Source organism: Macaca nemestrina, chromosome 6 (genome assembly GCF_043159975.1).
Source record: "Macaca nemestrina isolate mMacNem1 chromosome 6, mMacNem.hap1, whole genome shotgun sequence".
In the NCBI taxonomy this organism is placed as follows: domain Eukaryota; kingdom Metazoa; phylum Chordata; class Mammalia; order Primates; family Cercopithecidae; genus Macaca; species Macaca nemestrina.
Genome location: NC_092130.1, coordinates 92,830,381 through 92,847,152, shown reverse-complemented (window position 1 = coordinate 92,847,152; position 16,772 = coordinate 92,830,381). Strand labels below are relative to the sequence as shown.

The window sequence follows — 16,772 nt, the reverse complement described above, 5'->3', positions numbered from 1 at the left end:
GAAATAGTTTTTAAATGAATCAAAACTTATTCAACTGCAGGTAATGCTTCTTTGTTTGCTCCCAGTTATTCCCAGTTTACCCAGCATTTCCAACATCCTCTCCACAGCCCTGAGAGGTGTCATTTTCATTTTCTTCTTTTCTTTTATTTCAATAGTTTTGGGGAAAACAGTGGGTTTTGGTTACATGGATAAGTTGATTAGTGATGATTTCTGAGACTTGGTGCACCCATCACTGTATGGTATACAGTACCCATTGTGTAGTCTTTTGTCCCTCACTCCCCACCCTTCCCCACAAGCCCCCAGAGTCCATTATATCATTCTTAAGCTGTTATGTCCTCACAGCTTAGCTCCCACTTATAAATGAGAACATACGATAGTTGGTTTTCCATTCCTGAGTTTATACACTTAGAATAATGGCATCTAACGTCATCCAGGCTATTGTGAATGCCATGATTTTGTTCCTTTTTATGGCTGAGTAGTATTCCATGGTGTATATATACCACACTTTCTTTTTCTAGTCATTGATTGATAGGCATTAAATAGATAAACTATTCCCAACATAAAGAAGGAAAAAATATATATTCCTTTGACTAGCTTCAAGACGAATGCCTTTTCAAAACCTGGGTTTGTTATGACTAATGCTTAACTTGGGTCTAGTTATCTGGACAAATTGTAGGATTACAGGACAACTGTAAGATAAGGATTCACCCAAACCAAAGAATGAGCACTGGGGTTTCTCATTAACAAAAGAGCTTCACAGTCTACAATATTTCAAACAAAACAAAAGCATCCTTTACCTAATACTAGATATTTATTTCTACATGACCCTGAATCAAATCTTGAGGAAGCTGCCATTGTTTTTCTGATTATTCCTAGGTAATAAAAATAAAAATGCCCTAAGCTTATTTTTAGCTACTAGACAATTACCTGCACCTTCCATACTAAAATAAGTCTAGTTTTATAGCATCTAAAAATCCATAATGATATCCAAGTTGGAACTTCTCATTCCCAGCTTAGGCCTACCTGGGAAAATTGCAGTGGAGAAGTGGGTCTTCTCCTAAAATTTACAGTCTGGGTCACCATGGAAACTGTCTTATGGGTCTAAATCATTATAAGTTATCATAAGGCTAATAAATTATTTAAAACTTTTGTCTCCTATCTTTCTAACAATGTGGAAGACTAGGCTGGAATTTAGAACTCTAAATTTAGAACTAGGTTGGAATTTAGAATTTAGAATTCAGGACCATAAGAGAAATAGCTTTCAAGCCACTCTTCTCTACAGATACCCAAGCCCAAGCACCTGAGCACTGTCTTTCCCATGCAGTAATCAGATATTCCATGGCATGTCACTGAGCCCAGGTGTGTGCCCACTAGTGACACAGTGACACATGGGAGGACAGATATGGAGAAGGGCCTGGAAGTATTCTCCCATTTGGGCAGACTATTCTGGGGTCTGGATTATCTGGAGCATGGTCTAGAAAGGGGAGCAAGTCTCCAGGTGGGCATGTTCCCTTGTGCCCATGGCTGTCTTGCTCCATAGAGAGGAGTGGTTCCAGAAGAAAGGCAGAGCAAGATCTCCAATGTGAGATCTAGAACAAGAGGTCCCTCCTGGCAGTGTCTAAGGAAGGAACTGGGAGGTGAGTTAAAGTGATATTCTCCTCTCTCATTCCACCCATCCTCCATTCTCTAGTTTGTTTTGACATCTCCAGTACCAAAGTGGATGAGATGAAATCCTTGATGGTCAGGTTGAAACATAGTTTTGGTGATCTGGATTTGGCAGATGTGCTTTGTGGGCTCTTTTTCTCCTGGGACAATGGAAGGTTGTGTGATGACATTTCATCAGTAGGAATTCCTTACCTCTAGCTGCCTTCTCTTATGGGCCTCTATGCTCTGTTCCCCAGATTCCCTTGGAGCACCACGTTGATTGCTCAGGGACCTTCTCTGGATTTTCCTCTTGGGCTCCATCCCTCCCAATATAACACACCTTCTTGGTTTTGAGAAGTCCACATCTGGCCCACAGGAAATCCACACACATTCTTTCCCTGCCATATTCTAGAACTGTACTCCATTCCCCATATTTTTCTCTGTCCTTGATCTGTATCCATTGAGTACGGCTTAGGCCACAGACTCTTGTCTTTGGGTCTCCCAAGAAAGGCACTGAAGCAGCAGGCCATATGTAACTGAATATATAACATCATAATAATAAAAGGAAAAGTTTAGTGTTTTCTTTCTTTCTGACCTTCCCACAGTCCTTTTCTTCCTTTATCAGTAATAACATACTTAATATCAATCACATTTTTAAAAGTAAATATTTAGGGAAAACAGACAGTTTGCTTTTAAATCCACCAAGGCTTTTGAGCTTTGTATTTGAGAAAGCTTTAAAAATTAAAGTTGGGCAAGAAATTTGAACCTCAAAGAGTGATTCTACTTTTAGGTGACAAACCAAATCATGTTTAAAGTCCCTGAAAAACAGAAAATGACCAGGGAGTTCATTTTAAATATACTCTCTAAACCATTTGAGAATTGTAGGCCATAAACTATGGCAGAAAGATAGCTGGCAATAAATATTTTTCTTCAATTCAGTTGCTCTGAAGAGGAAAGGGAAAGACTGTTCTCAGATAAAAATGTCATTTACATTCTTATAAGACTATACCTTAAAGATAAATTGAAATAAGTTATATTCCTATGAGTTTAAAATATCAATTAAAAAATAAAGCTCACTAAGAGTTATTTCAAGGAAATAAGGTAATTTCACGTTTGCTTACTTTTTAGCATATTAAGACCATAAATGCAAAAATATACTAAATATCTTGGATGACTTTATAAATAAAAAAGTCATAGATAGTCCAGAAATTTATCTAATCAGACTTAAAAGACTAATCAGTGTAACTGAAGATCAAAATCAGCCATCCTAGGTCAATTTATCTACGTAACTTAGAATAACGTTAGTAGTAAGGTATTAACATGGACATTGTGACATCTTTTATACCTAGAAAAATGCATAAGGAAAGTTTTAGCGAAAAACAAAAGTAAACAAAATACATGTGTAAACTTGCAGTTTAATTAACTTCATCTTAAATGAAGACACTGAGAATGATTATCCATACTAGAAAATGCTATCCATTTTCACCAAAATACTATTCTGTCATCAAAAGTATGATGTCATCAAATTTTACCTTATGAACTTCTAAATGGATTCCATTGCTTTACTGTATTTAAATATGGTGAATCATTTATAATAATACATAGCTCTTTAGAAGCTTGTAATAATTGACTGCTTTTAAGAAGGCCAACTTGGACCTCTGAAGCTGGCCATAAGGGACTACTGCTGTACATGCTGTGCTGTGATTTTCTCATCATATATGCAGATCCAACTGGGAGGAATCTGAAAACATATTTATTTTTAATATATGCCCTGCTTTTTTCCACAAATCAGTTAAAACAGTTTGCAGTAAAATCCCTACATATTAAGAGAGTAAATATAAAAATAAAAATAGATATCCTAAATGATTGGGAGGAATAGGAACCTAGATTAGGATACTTACTGGATTTGAACATTAAGTTTGTTTATGTAGATAAAATAGCTTTTACAGTTCTCATTACTTGATGACATTGGTATCTTCATACTTCAGAAATTATAAATATGTGCTTCCTTGAATTTAAATAAAATAAATTTAAAAATACACTGGTAAAACATCCTAGCACTGAATCATTCAATAAATATTTATAGTACAGCTACCATGTGACAGGCACCCTTGGAAGATATAAGGGAAAAATTCGTACGTAAAATAGTCATATAACCCTGCCAAGTAGTGGTAAATAATCCCAACTGGTCGAGTTCAAAAGACAAGACAATTGCAATGATCTAAATTCACCATGGTGTTCTCTAAGGCTATGCTTTGGTAGTCAAATCATAAACAAGTGTTTACTGTACTCTTGTTACTCACTCACTCATAAATTCATTTACCCAATATATTTTGAGTACCTACTATGTGCAAATCACAATTCTAGGTTTTGATCAGGAATCATAGATGACTCAGGCAGAAATTATCTTTAAGCTGCCTGGAGTGATGAGAAATATATAAATAAATACAAAAGAAGGGAGAAAGAATGAAGAAGTAAGTGTCTTACAAGGTTGAAAGCAAGAGGACTTTCCTGCCTGAGGAAGGAGTAGGAATCCTAGGAGAGTTTTTGGAGGACCTGGGCCTGGCATTACAGATGAGCGATAAGGGCAAGGGCTTTCCAGGCACAGAAAGCAAATCAGCAAGGGCAGGACAATGGGAAATTAAGGACCTTGAAGGATGGATGGCAAGTGGCTAACTTTAGAGAACCATTCGTATATAAAGGGGTATATGAAAATAAATTCAGATCAGGGTCAGATTTTTGGCAAGAGAGTAGGTTCAGATTGTGAAGCTGGTATCCCTAACTGTGCTTCTTGCTATTAAAATGTAAATAAAGCATACAGCTAGACTACGGTCCTCAGGAACTTTATAATCTAATATGTACATGGCTGGACAAATGTAAGATCCTTGCACTGAATTGTTCCCATATTCCTTTTTTTTTTTTTTTTTTTTACCAGATGATGTTTAGAGTTCTATAAGAAAAGCAAATACACACCTGACACATATTGAGAGCCATCTCACCTATGACAAAACCATCTTCTACCTGTGTTTTACCTTTTACTTGTGACTACCATTTCTCAAGGCAGCATTTCCCACAAGGGCAACTCTTGTGCTGCATTCCTCTTCTAAGTGCTGCTAGCTCCTGCCTTCCAATATTGCTCTTGAAGGATTCGCTGCCTAGGCTGTGAGAATGTAGCATTAAGGCATACACAACTGGGAAATAGTAGCTGACAATGGACTAAAGGTGTGAGAAGCAAAGCGACTCCAACGAAAACAGTGTCTTCACTGTAAACAACAAATAATGACACAAGCTCCAGCAGCAAGAGAGGCAAATGACTCTCTCGATAATCTTGATGGAAAGCACTGTTCATCTTTTAGACAAAGGATGGCACCACATGTAAGGCAACATTAACATAATCACTATTTCTGGGGACAATTCTAAGTGCTGAATAAGTGCTCGTAGACAGTTTATGCATGGGTGGCTGTTCCTCCTACTGTGTATTTGTTATTAAAACATGTGTGTGTGCAAATGCAACAGAACCCTGCACTAACCTTCAATTCCACCCACCCTTGCCTCCTACATATTTATCAATCATTTAACAATAACTCTCTCATCTTTTCTTGCTTTTGCCTCACTTTGTTTCCATCTGCCATCTCTCCTTTGCATAATAATTAAACTCCCCATTTTGAAATTTCCATGCCACTGTCACTCCTGTCTTTCTAAGTAATTGATTTAAACAATCTTAAAAATTTTTAAAAATTATCTAACAGTTATTTGTTTAGCAATTTTTATAAACTACATGGCTCCTCATATTCACCAAAAATCTAATAAACACTGACAATCTCACAATCTGCAAAAGGAGGAGATAATGTACAGTGCTCCTCAACTTATTTGGCCATGGGCCTCTTGTTAGAGGAAGTATTATTTTTCTTCACATTAATTTTATAAGCTCTTAAAGACACATACTATTTAAGAGTTTTTGTTTGTTTGTTTGTTTGTTTGATGTTTTTCAAAGCCCAGTATCATGGGAGATAGATGGCTATTAGATAATACATTAAATGATTTATTGGTTAACACACTGAGGCTTATTCATTCATTTGTTTACTTAGCAAATATTTATCAAGCTCCTATGATGAGCTAGGTACTTCTTAGGCACAGCAAATTTCAGCAGAATGTAAACAAATCAAGTCCCTGCTCTAGAAAAGATGCTTACTTTCTAAAGAGAAGAAAATTATTAAAAGATAAATATAAAATGTGGTAGACGGTGATGACTGCTAAGAAAATAAAGATGAGTAAAAGAGTAAAAGAGAGGGACAGTAAAGAGATGGTGGAGGAAGATGTTACAGAATGCTGTTGTCTTCAGGTTAGTTGGAGGAGGTCACTCTGGAAAATTCTTATTTGAGCTAAGATCTAAGAAGAAAAGGAAAGTGGGCAAGAATCATGGTTATCTAACAAAGAGGAGGCCAGGTAAAGGATCACAATGCAAAGGCCCCAGATTGGAAGCTAGACTGGCACATCTGAGGTCATCAGAGAACTGTGTGACCAAAGTAGAATCAGCAAGGTGGAGTATAGTTGGATATAAGATCAAAAGAGATGAACAGGAATGGGGCATGTCAGGTTATTTTTGCTCACTATAAAGACTTTTGATTCTGCTTGAAGTGCACTACAAACCATGGGAGGTTTTAAACACAGAAATGACTTAATACTATGTATATTTGAAGGTATCAGTCTGGATATTGTTTTGAGAATAAATTAGGAGCAAGTGTAAAGTCAGCAAAATCATTAGGAGCACGTCATAGTGCATAATGTTGCCTTAGGGAAGAAGTGAAGGTGGTAAGAGGTGATCAAAATCTGGATGTGTACTTAAACTAATCACAGAGCATGCAGGAGACATTGAGTATAGGTAACTCTTCTAAGGAGTTTGATTGGAATGTGTAGAACCAGAACAATAGCATTCATGAGTTTGCTCCTTCCTTTCCCCAGACTTGCACACCCCTCCTCTGTCTCCCCTTCTTTTCCTCCTTCTCTCCCTGCCTCTCACCTCAGACACTGAGAAGGTGTACACTCTCAATTATAAGATGTTACTTTTTAAATTGGGTATCTGGTGTTTCCATCCTCTCTACTGCCTAATTTAGCTCAGATAAAATCAGTATCTATTTCTGTTTTATTTTAGTACCGATTTCTTTTACTATGATGAAAGAATATGTATTTTGAAAACCAATAATACCAAGAATGATAGTTTATCAGCATACAGCACATTTAATTGTACAAAACACTATCACATATATTAAATTGACAGGGCATCATATCAAGTGGGATCTGAGAGTAGGCAAGCGGTCCAGTTATTTCTATTCTAAAACCAAGGAAACCAAGACCTGTTATTATCATTACTTAAAGTTGATATGACTTGTTAAGAGTATAGAAGGAATGGAAGTTTAAGTCTTCTCTACATTTAAATTCTCAGCTCTTTAAACAACTATGCTGTCATTATCCAAATAAACTGCACTCACTTTATTTAGAAAAAGTTAGAAACAATTCCTTTACTTACCAACCAAAAAGCATTTTCAGATGGTCAAGGAGAGAATAATTCTCATTTGGAAATATTTCAATTTAAGATATATCATATAAAATGATTAAAAGCTCCTGAATATTCTATTTATTTCCAAATGATACATTGCCTTAAATTTATCTAAACTTTTAGGCTATGGCATAATTATAAAATAAATTAGAATGTTGAGAGCAAAATCAATCATTCTAAAGGCTGACATTAGTAAATATTACATTCTAAAGGCTGACATTAGTAAATATCCACTCTATGCAATTGTGATTTCCAGATTTACTATTCAAATGTAAACGATGCTCTATTTTTCAAAATCTTTGTTGTAGTTTAGCATGTAATTACTCTTTATTTACATACTTCTGTTATAATGTTGTCTTTAAAATATACTGCATTACACTCTCATGACTTAGCTGATGTGAAAGATAAAGTAATACACAATATATCTAAAGACAACCAATTTTATGGGTCTTTTAAAGGTATCAAAAATTAAAAATTCAACATCTTAAATAGCATCGTACATATTTAAGACATTCCTTATATCTGTACATACCTATATATGTATGAACATATGTATTATTTCTCTTTAAATTTCTAGATTCTATCTCAATGATGCTATTGAAAGATAGAAAAAGTGGCAATTACAATGCACACTTGAAATTATAAGAACAATATATTACACTGCCCACATCTATAGTAAAAAGTTAGGTAAAAAGAGAAATAATTATAATGCTACTGAAATTCATTAACAAAAATATCCCATAAATATTTATGATGCTGGTCATAATTGACTTCAAACTATTTTTCAAATATGAACATTGTTCAGCTCCTCCCAAGTGTTCATTACTACCTTGGTCTAAGCCACCATCACCTCCCAGGTGGTTGCAAGGTTCCACTCTTCCACCTGAACCTATTCTTTACCATCAGCCAGAATCATTCTCCAAATAGAAATTAGTTCATTTACTCCCTTGCTGTCCACCTTCCAACAGTGTGCTTCCACAATTACAATTCCACAACTACAATAAAACTAAAAGTCCTCTCTATGGCTTATAAGACCTTAACTATTGCTCAGGTCCTCTTTCTGCCCACCCTCTTAATCATTTACAATGCTCAAGACACATACCCATCTTAGGATTCAATACTTGCTAATCCTTGTGATTCACATGCTTGACCCCCTGACTTCATTCACATCTCTGCTTGTTACTTGGTAGGAGCAAGTTTCTTTGGCCAGGCTCTAAAACAGCACTCACACCCCTTTGTTCCATAATCTCCATTCTTACAAAACATAACAAAACTTGTTATTTTGCACTGCGGTGCTGTTATTTCTAATTGAAATTTTAATTGGAATGTAGATTCATATCCATTTGAAAAACTATAATACAAAGAAATACTATGTATACTTTAATCAGTTATCCTCGATGGTTAACATTTGACAAACTACAGTATAAAAACAGAACCAAAATATTAACATTACTATGAGAGTACAATCTTATTCAGATTTCTCTAGGTTTACTTATATTGATATATGTATGTAATTAGGCTCTATAAGATTGTATCACATATGTAGGTTTTTGTATGTGTCATCACAGTCAACATACTAAATGTTTCCAACACAAGGAACCTCATGTTGCCCTTTTATAACTACACTCACCTCTCTCTGTCCCTAACATCTAGAAACCACTAATCTATCCTCCATTTCTAAAACTTCATCATTTCAAAAACGTAATTAAATGGATCATCTAGTATGTATTCTCTTGGGATTGACTTTTCTTTTTCACTCAGCTTAATTTCCTGGAGATTTATCTAAGTTGTTGTATGTATCAATAGGTCCTTCATTGCATTGCTGAGTAGCAATTCCATGGTATGTATGTACCACAGTTTTTTTAACCATTCACCTGGTTAGGGCATCTGTGCAATTCTGTATTTTGGCTATTACAAATAAAGCTGCTATGAGTATCCAGGTATAGGTATGTGTGTGAACTTTAACTTTTTAGTTATCTGGGACAATGCACAAGAGTGTAATTGCTGGGCTGTATAGTAATGCCTGTGTCACATTTTCATTATCCTTTTCTCCATTAATCAAGTTCTATGACAGCAGAGATTTGGTTATTTTGGTTCAGTGCTACATTCCACTATCCAGATTAGTGCTTGGCACTGAGTAGGGAGTTAGTAACTTATTTGTTGTACAAGTGAGCTTCAGATCCTCATGGAGATTTATTCTCTTGTTTATCGCTGCCCTTCTAGGAGAAATGAGACTGAAAAATGATTTCCTGGGAAAGACAGTAGAGATGAGAATAAGAGAGGTGTGGCCATAGCATCTGTTCCCAAACAGCCTGAGATATCTGAACCTCAAATGAAAGAGCAGTTAAGGAAGAAAGGCTGAGCAACTGTGTTCACAGAAACATTTGGGAGGTTCTGGGAAAAGACACATGCCTTTCCAACTCCCAAGAACATAGGAAGACCCAATGCCATTAAAACGGCTAGGTTTGACCTTGACCTTAGACCATGTACAGTTTCAGTTGGCTAGATGGCCACTAACAGAGAACAGAGTAGTCTTCCCTTATCACCATGTTCAAGGTCAGAACAACAGCAGCGGCACCCTGACAAAACAGTAAGTAAGCTCTCATTAAATATTTATCAAATGGATAAATAAGTAAGTTATTTCCTGACATGGCTGGGGAAGACTTTAGGGGAGAATGAAGTCCTATCTAAGCAACTTACTTGGAAGATGATAACTAAGAGCAACAGTAATTTAGAAATCAGTACCACCTTTGGCTAGAAGGCCTAGGAAATTTGAATTACGTGCAATTTTTTTAAAAACTACATTTATAATACTATTTGTTTCAATATAAAATTATGAATCGGTTCTATTTTATTTTATTTTAATTAATTAATTTATTTATTTAGAGATGGAGTCTCATTTTGTTGCCCATTCTGGAGTGCAGTGGTGCGATCTCAGCTCACCGCAACCTCCACCTCCTGGGTTCAAGCGATTCTCCTGCCTCAGCCTCCAGAGTAGCTGGGATTACAGGAGTGCACCACCATGGCTGGTTAATTTTTGTATTTTGAGCAGAGACGGAGTTTCATCATGTTGGCCAGTTCGGTCTTGAACTCCTGACCTCAGGTGATCCGCCTGCCTCAGCCTCCCAAAGTGCAGGGATTGCAGCTGTGAGCCACCATGCCTGGCTGAATCAGTTCTAAAAGTTCTATTCTAATCAGTTCTAAAAGGCCTATTAATATAAATACACCAGCTTCATGAGTATAATCTTCTGGGAAAATGTGTCTAACATATTTTTGTTCAGAGATTATTGTTTTTCTGGCATTCATATTAAAAATAAATAAATAACAGAAAAGAGAAAATATTTTATTGTTAGTCTAAAGTAGCAATTTTCAAATATTTTGGATTTTATACATATCTGAGTATCATAAAAATCACAAGCTTTGTGTCTATATTGGAATAGTGCATTTGTGCAAATAGCTATTATATATGTCTGCCATGACAATGCTCTTTGTTGGTTTCCAACCAAAGGAGAAAAACAAGAAAATAAAAATGCCTTAGAACTCTGGCTATTATAGATAGGTTATGGGCTAAAAGTTGTTGCAGAGGGTGGATCCGATTAAGTAAGGGTCAGATTTTAAAAGTAGTAAGCTAATATATTTTTCTGCACTGATTCTTTTAATCATTGTGGGGTTTTTGCTATAAGACAATTTCCATTATCTTAAATAAAGGTTGAATTCAATAAGGTTGTGAGTTCACACATTCAGTGTGGGATTATAATAACCTATCCCAAGCTTGATTTCTCTTTGACTATTTCTGCACTTAGTTTCTTTAAGGCATTGTAACCCTTCACATATGGTTCTAGAACACTGATTTTCAGTCTTAGTTGTACATTAGAATTTTCTGGGGAGGTTTTTAAACTCCTCATGTCTATACCATAGTCCAGATAAGTCAGAATCTCTGGGGTGAGAGCCAGGCATTGGTACTTTTTATAATGCTCCAGGAGACTCTAATGTGTAGCCAAGGTTGAAAACCAGAGTTCTAGATCCATTTGCATCACTTTCATTGGGGTCCTTATTAAATAGTCAGACCTGGCTCCAAAACTATTACGTTGGAATCTCTACGGATTGGCAAGAAGAATCTGCATACTTATATAGACCCCCATACGATTCATATGCACAGCAAGTTTGAGAGCCTTTGGTTTACAGAGTTAAAGTGTTTCATACTGACCAGCAAAACCACTGGAAAGCAGGAAAATTTCTCAATTCCAGTCTGAAAATCTTCTAGGGTTGGAGACAAGTCTATTTTGGAAGTATTTTTGGAGGTCTTTATTTCACTAATATTGTTATATAGTTTGCAAGTGTCAGTGATAACTTCAGGTAAAAATTTACAGTTTTTGAAGTGAATTCTTGGCCTGGCATGGTCATTCATACCTGTAATCCCAGCATGTTGGGAGGCCAAGGTGGGGGGAATGTTTGAGCCCAGGAGCTCAAGACCAGTCTGAGAAACATGATGAAATCCTGACTATATAAAAAATACAAAAATTAGCTCAGCGTGGTGGCACACCTATGGTCCCAGCTACTTGGGAGGCTGAGGTGGGAAGATCATTTGAGCCCAGCAAATGGAGGTTGCAGTGAGCAAGGATTGCACACCACTGCACTCCAGCCTGGGTGATAGAGAGAAACTTTGTCTTCCAAAAACAAAACAAAAACGAAACACATACACACACACACACACACACACACACACACGAAAGAAAAAGAGGAAAGAATGAGATGAATTCTTCATTAGAGAATATTGGTTTTCTAGTGGAAAAGTATTCTGTACAACCTCCAGTGTACCGTAGATACACCTGATAGCAATAACTTAAGCATATCCAAAGAATGACCCTGCATGGCACATGCACCCAACAACAATGACAAGCTAGGTAGAGGTTGCCAGTTGGAGGGCATTAAGTGAAAAATACTGTATTAACTGCATGCTTTCTGCAGGCAGTGGTGGCTCTCCTGTCCAGCCTACTGTCACTGAGCAGCACCCTATGTAATTTCCCCGTGATATACCCTGTCTCCTTTGCTGACTTTGGGTTTGCTCTTCAGCCTCTCAAAACCAGTGCCATCCCTACTAAAGTAAACGGAGGTCCAGCATGACAACAAGAGGTAAGAAAACTCCATGAGTGCCCAGAAGATAGGATCTGAGAAGGAGAAATCTGAGATAAATCCTAGGCTAGCCATGCATGTCTATGTGGGGCCTGGTAGCTGCTATACTTGATGGATGGGGCCCAGCGCTTGAGTATAGAGGTGCCTTGAAAACGCTGAATGGTCTGGAAGAGTTGTTGCAGGGTGTGGATCTGACTGAGTGAGGGTCAGATGCCTGAGCTGTGGGAGTTACAGTTGGCTGGCGGCTTCTGACGCTGCTCCAAGCAGCCATAGAGGCCGAGCTCATGGTGCAGGTGAGGGTCTGCCAGTTGCAGGACGAGTTGTGACTACAAAGAGGTGCCAGACAAAATGGAGACCCTAGCTTGTCAGGTAGCCTGTATGAAGAGTCACCAACTCCCCTGCACCCACTGGAAGCAAAGTCGCACGACTGCCGCCACCCCTGCCCCTCCCCTATCCCCCAGAAGACAGCAGCACACCACAATGTGGGACGACCCCACTGTAGAATTGGTGGACATAAAAAATAGGTTCAGGCAGAAGGGTAGAGAGTCAATGATGGGGTAGCTTTTCCATCTGTAGAACATGGAGGCAGAGGCTATTATACTCTCCAGACCTGAGATGAGTAAAATGGCAAAATGGCGTCCATCACAAACCACCCGACCTTGACGCAGCACCTTTGTGGTGCCAGTAATGGCGATGGGGCCATCCCCCTCCTAAGCTGGGTGAGTGTTGCTGCAAGGTAGCCAGGGCAAGTGAGGCAGACGTCCCCACATGGCCTTTGTGATGACAGACTATGGAGGAATTGCAGGGCGCTCCTCCAGGAATTAGGAGTGAAGCATGCTATCTATGCTCAGCATTGCCAAGGTCCCAGCAATGAACTTTTCTTGCTGGCATGAAAGGCACCATCTAAGAGTCTGTGCCAAACCAAAGGGATGGTGCACTCGTCTGTGGGTGTGGTTGTTGGCGGGGGGTGGTGGTGCACTGCTGGGATGAAAGACAAAGGAGCCCAGGGAAAGGACACAGTTGAGGGGCCCACCAGGGTGGCCTGTTGAAGACATGGCATGGCATGCTAGCAGGAATGCCTACTGTGAGGGTGGAGATAGCCTGATGCTGTCTTGGTCAGACTATGGCAGAAGCTCAAGCTAGAACAGAGGTTCTCTAAAGAGCCTCAGGCTCAGTCCACCCCCTCTGCTGCAGAGGGATGGCAGGAGTAGGCACCTTTGGACTTGGATGAAGGCCAAGGCTTCAAAATTCTGATGGGAGCAATGGTGGCTAGGGTGTCTGAGGACCAGAGGTCATATGTAGAACTAACTATACACTGGACAGCTAAGAATAGGCTGTGCTTGCCCTAGTGGATACTAGAGTAGAATGCACTCTCATGTGTGGTAACATTCATCATTTCCAAGGGTCTATAACAGCAATAGATGGTTATGGAATGGAAGGGGTACCTATTTTCCATTGCACTGATGATATGCTGGTTTCTAAGTTTTTTTCCAGCCTGTCGGCTGCAGCCCCCACCTTGTTGTCCCACTAGGCAAATGGAGGATGGATGGTTGATGCAGAAAGGGTCCAAGGTTCAGGCTTTTTGGTCAGGTGCTTGGGTGTCATCTGGTTATATGGTAGGCAGCTAACCTCTTCACTGACTGGGCATAGGCTGTGGCCTCTCTCTCAAACAAGACAGACTGTTAGGCCTATGGAGAGCTGCCACCCTCCACCATGGGCCTGCCGTGGCATATCCAAGATCAACTCCCAAGTGCTTGGAAGAACTATCTTTGCAGTGTGATTGTTATTTGTTTTTTGTTGTAGTTTGTATTGCTGCTGCCACATCTGGCAGCAATGCTCCTCTGCATACCTGGTGCCGGGGACATCACAGAAGAATGATATGATAAAAATGTGAGGGCCATTCAAGGAGATGCTGAGCTGAGGTGTATGGTAAATGCACCTGATAGCAATAACATCTTAAGCTAGGTTGAGATTGCCAGGTGAAGGGTGTTAAGTGAAATGCTATTTACACTGTATGCTTTCTGTAGACGGTGGCAGCTCTGTTCAGCCCGCTGCTACTGGACCACACTGTATGTAACCTCCATGTCTCAATAAACCTCATGTCTCATTGCCTCGTTCTGGGTCTCTTCTCTGGCCTCTCAAAGTGATGCCATCCCCACTGACATTAATGGCAATCCAACACAACAAAAAGCTAAAAGAAGCCATCAAATTAAAATTATAAAGAGTAACTTAAAGTAAGAATTAATGATAAGAGGAATTCTAGAAAAGCATGGAGGTACATAGTGTGCCTGAGCCTCCCCTGCCTTACAACACAAAATGTTTCCTAAAATAATTATAATTGTTTTTAAAGGAAGGGAAAAAGTAAAGATCAGTAGGAATCCCCATTATATTTTAAAGTATTAGTCCATTAGGCATACCTAACTTTTCTTGTAAAGTATGTTCGGAAATACCTCATCTGATCTTAACAAACATCTGTTTAGGGAAGCAGGACAAAGGATTGTTAATGGCAGTTTTTAAAGAACTGTTATTTCCACACTCAATGGTGGAAGTTCTCAGTCAGTGCTTGTTGAAGTGAACTGATTTACTGGATGAGAAACCTTAGGCACAGATCCATTGTATGCCAACTGATGCTTCGTCAACTCACCAAGATACAGCTGCATCAGAAACTCAGGTCTGACCGGAATTCCTCCCCTCACAGCATGGTTCCTCCAGTATCATTTGGAGATTGAAGGTAGTGTTAATTCCTTAGGTCAGTAATCCTCAAGTTTGTTGTATTGAAGGATCATATGGATGCTTTTAACTAAATTCAGGGTACCAACCAAAAATTCTGATTCAATAGAACTGAATTGGGGCCAGTAATCTACATGTTTAACAAATGTAACATAGAAGACAAAGCATGTAATTGCCAAATATGTGATTAATGCAATTAAGAATGATCATGAAAACAGCAAATATCATTGATAAACTCTGAGAAAAGTGAAATATGGAAGTTACAAATGGGACTCATGACCCCAATAAATATTGGTTAAACGTGTGACTGCATTAGTCACTAATATAAAATTAAGACCAAACTGACTTAAAGTAGTTAGAATATACAAAAAGAGGGAAGTTTTTGATTGTTTTTTTCTGGCCAACTCTATCGGTGGTAAATATACATATGTGTGTGTGTGTGTGTGTGTGTGTGTGTGTGTGTGTGTGTATATATATATACATGGAAGCTTTCTACCTTGAGCTAATGTGATAACATGGGCCAATTCTCTTAAACTGTCCTGCTTCTTTCCAGGCTCAGTGGGCTCCCAGATCAGCCTTCCTTTCTTGAAAAGTAGGAACGAAGAAAATGTGTTCTTAAAATGAATCAAAGTCTACGGAGCTCTGCAAACGTAAAGAAGAACATATAGCATGCCTTCTGTGGGAAGATGGGAAAGAGTTCTGGGAGTGAGGAAACAGCCTTTCCCTATGGCATTACATTTGTTACAAGGCAATAAATAAAATATAATCACTCTAGCCAGTCCCAAATGCAGCCACCAGCACAAAACTGCTTGCTTAAAAATGCTTTTCAAAAGTTTGACCTGTAGACAATTTTGGTGCTCAATTCAATCTATAATTTACACACACAGAGATGTATGTGTATATATATGTGTCTCTGTGTGTGTGTGTGTGTATGCCTATGTATGAGCACATGCATATGTGTGTTTCACATTCTTCTATGGCATTTGAAAATATACGTGTGTGTGTATATATATATATAAATGTGGTAATTCTTTTTATTTATTTATTTATTTATTTATCTATTTATTTTTTATTATTATTATACTTTAAGTTGTAGGGTACATGTGCATAACGTTCAGGTTTGTTACATATGTATACTTGTGCCATGTTGCTGTGCTGCACCCATCAACTCATCATTTACATCAGGTATAACTCCCAATTCAATCCCTCCCCCCTCCCCCCTCCCCATGATAGGCCCCTGTGTGTGATGTTCCCCTTCCTGAGTCCAAGTGATCTCATTGTTCAGTTCCCACCTATGAGTGAGAACATGCGGTGTTTGGTTTTCTGTTCTTGTGATAGTTTGCTAAGAATGATGGTTTCCAGCTGCATCCATGTCCCTACAAAGGACACAAACTCATCCTTTTTGATGGCTGCATAGTATTCCATGGTGTATATGTGCCACATTTTCTTTATCCAATCTGTCACTGATGGACATTTGGGTTGATTCCAAGTCTTTGCTATTGTGAATAGTGCTGCAATAAACATACGTGTGCATGTGTCTTTATAGCAGCATAATTTATAATCCTTTGGGTATATACCCAGTAATGGGATGGCTGGGTCATATGGTACATCTAGTTCTAGATCCTTGAGGAATCGCCATACTGTTTTCCATAATGGTTGAACTAGTTTACAATCCCACCAACAGTGTAAAAGTGTTCCTATTTCTCCA

General features: G+C 38.4%; 1 protein-coding gene and 2 long non-coding RNA genes across 4 annotated transcripts in view; 2 read left to right on the top strand and 1 right to left on the bottom strand.

The window, feature by feature from the left end:
* The window catches only part of LOC105475034 (EGF like repeats and discoidin domains 3), a 456,215-nt gene that overhangs the window by 221,326 nt on the left and 218,117 nt on the right, over positions 1-16,772 (bottom strand). The window lies entirely within an intron of this gene.
* LOC105475033 (uncharacterized) overlaps positions 1,280-16,772 on the top strand; it is a 47,454-nt gene continuing 31,961 nt past the window's right edge. For both annotated transcript variants that reach the window (XR_011624867.1, XR_011624866.1), the window contains exons 1-2: positions 1,280-1,359; positions 1,541-1,637. This is a non-coding gene — a long non-coding RNA (uncharacterized lncRNA). The remainder of the gene's footprint in view (positions 1,360-1,540; positions 1,638-16,772) is intronic.
* Positions 9,653-15,755, top strand: LOC139363831 (uncharacterized). Its single transcript, XR_011624868.1, has 3 exons — positions 9,653-9,791; positions 12,275-12,334; positions 15,618-15,755. It is a non-coding gene; the product is annotated as an uncharacterized lncRNA (long non-coding RNA).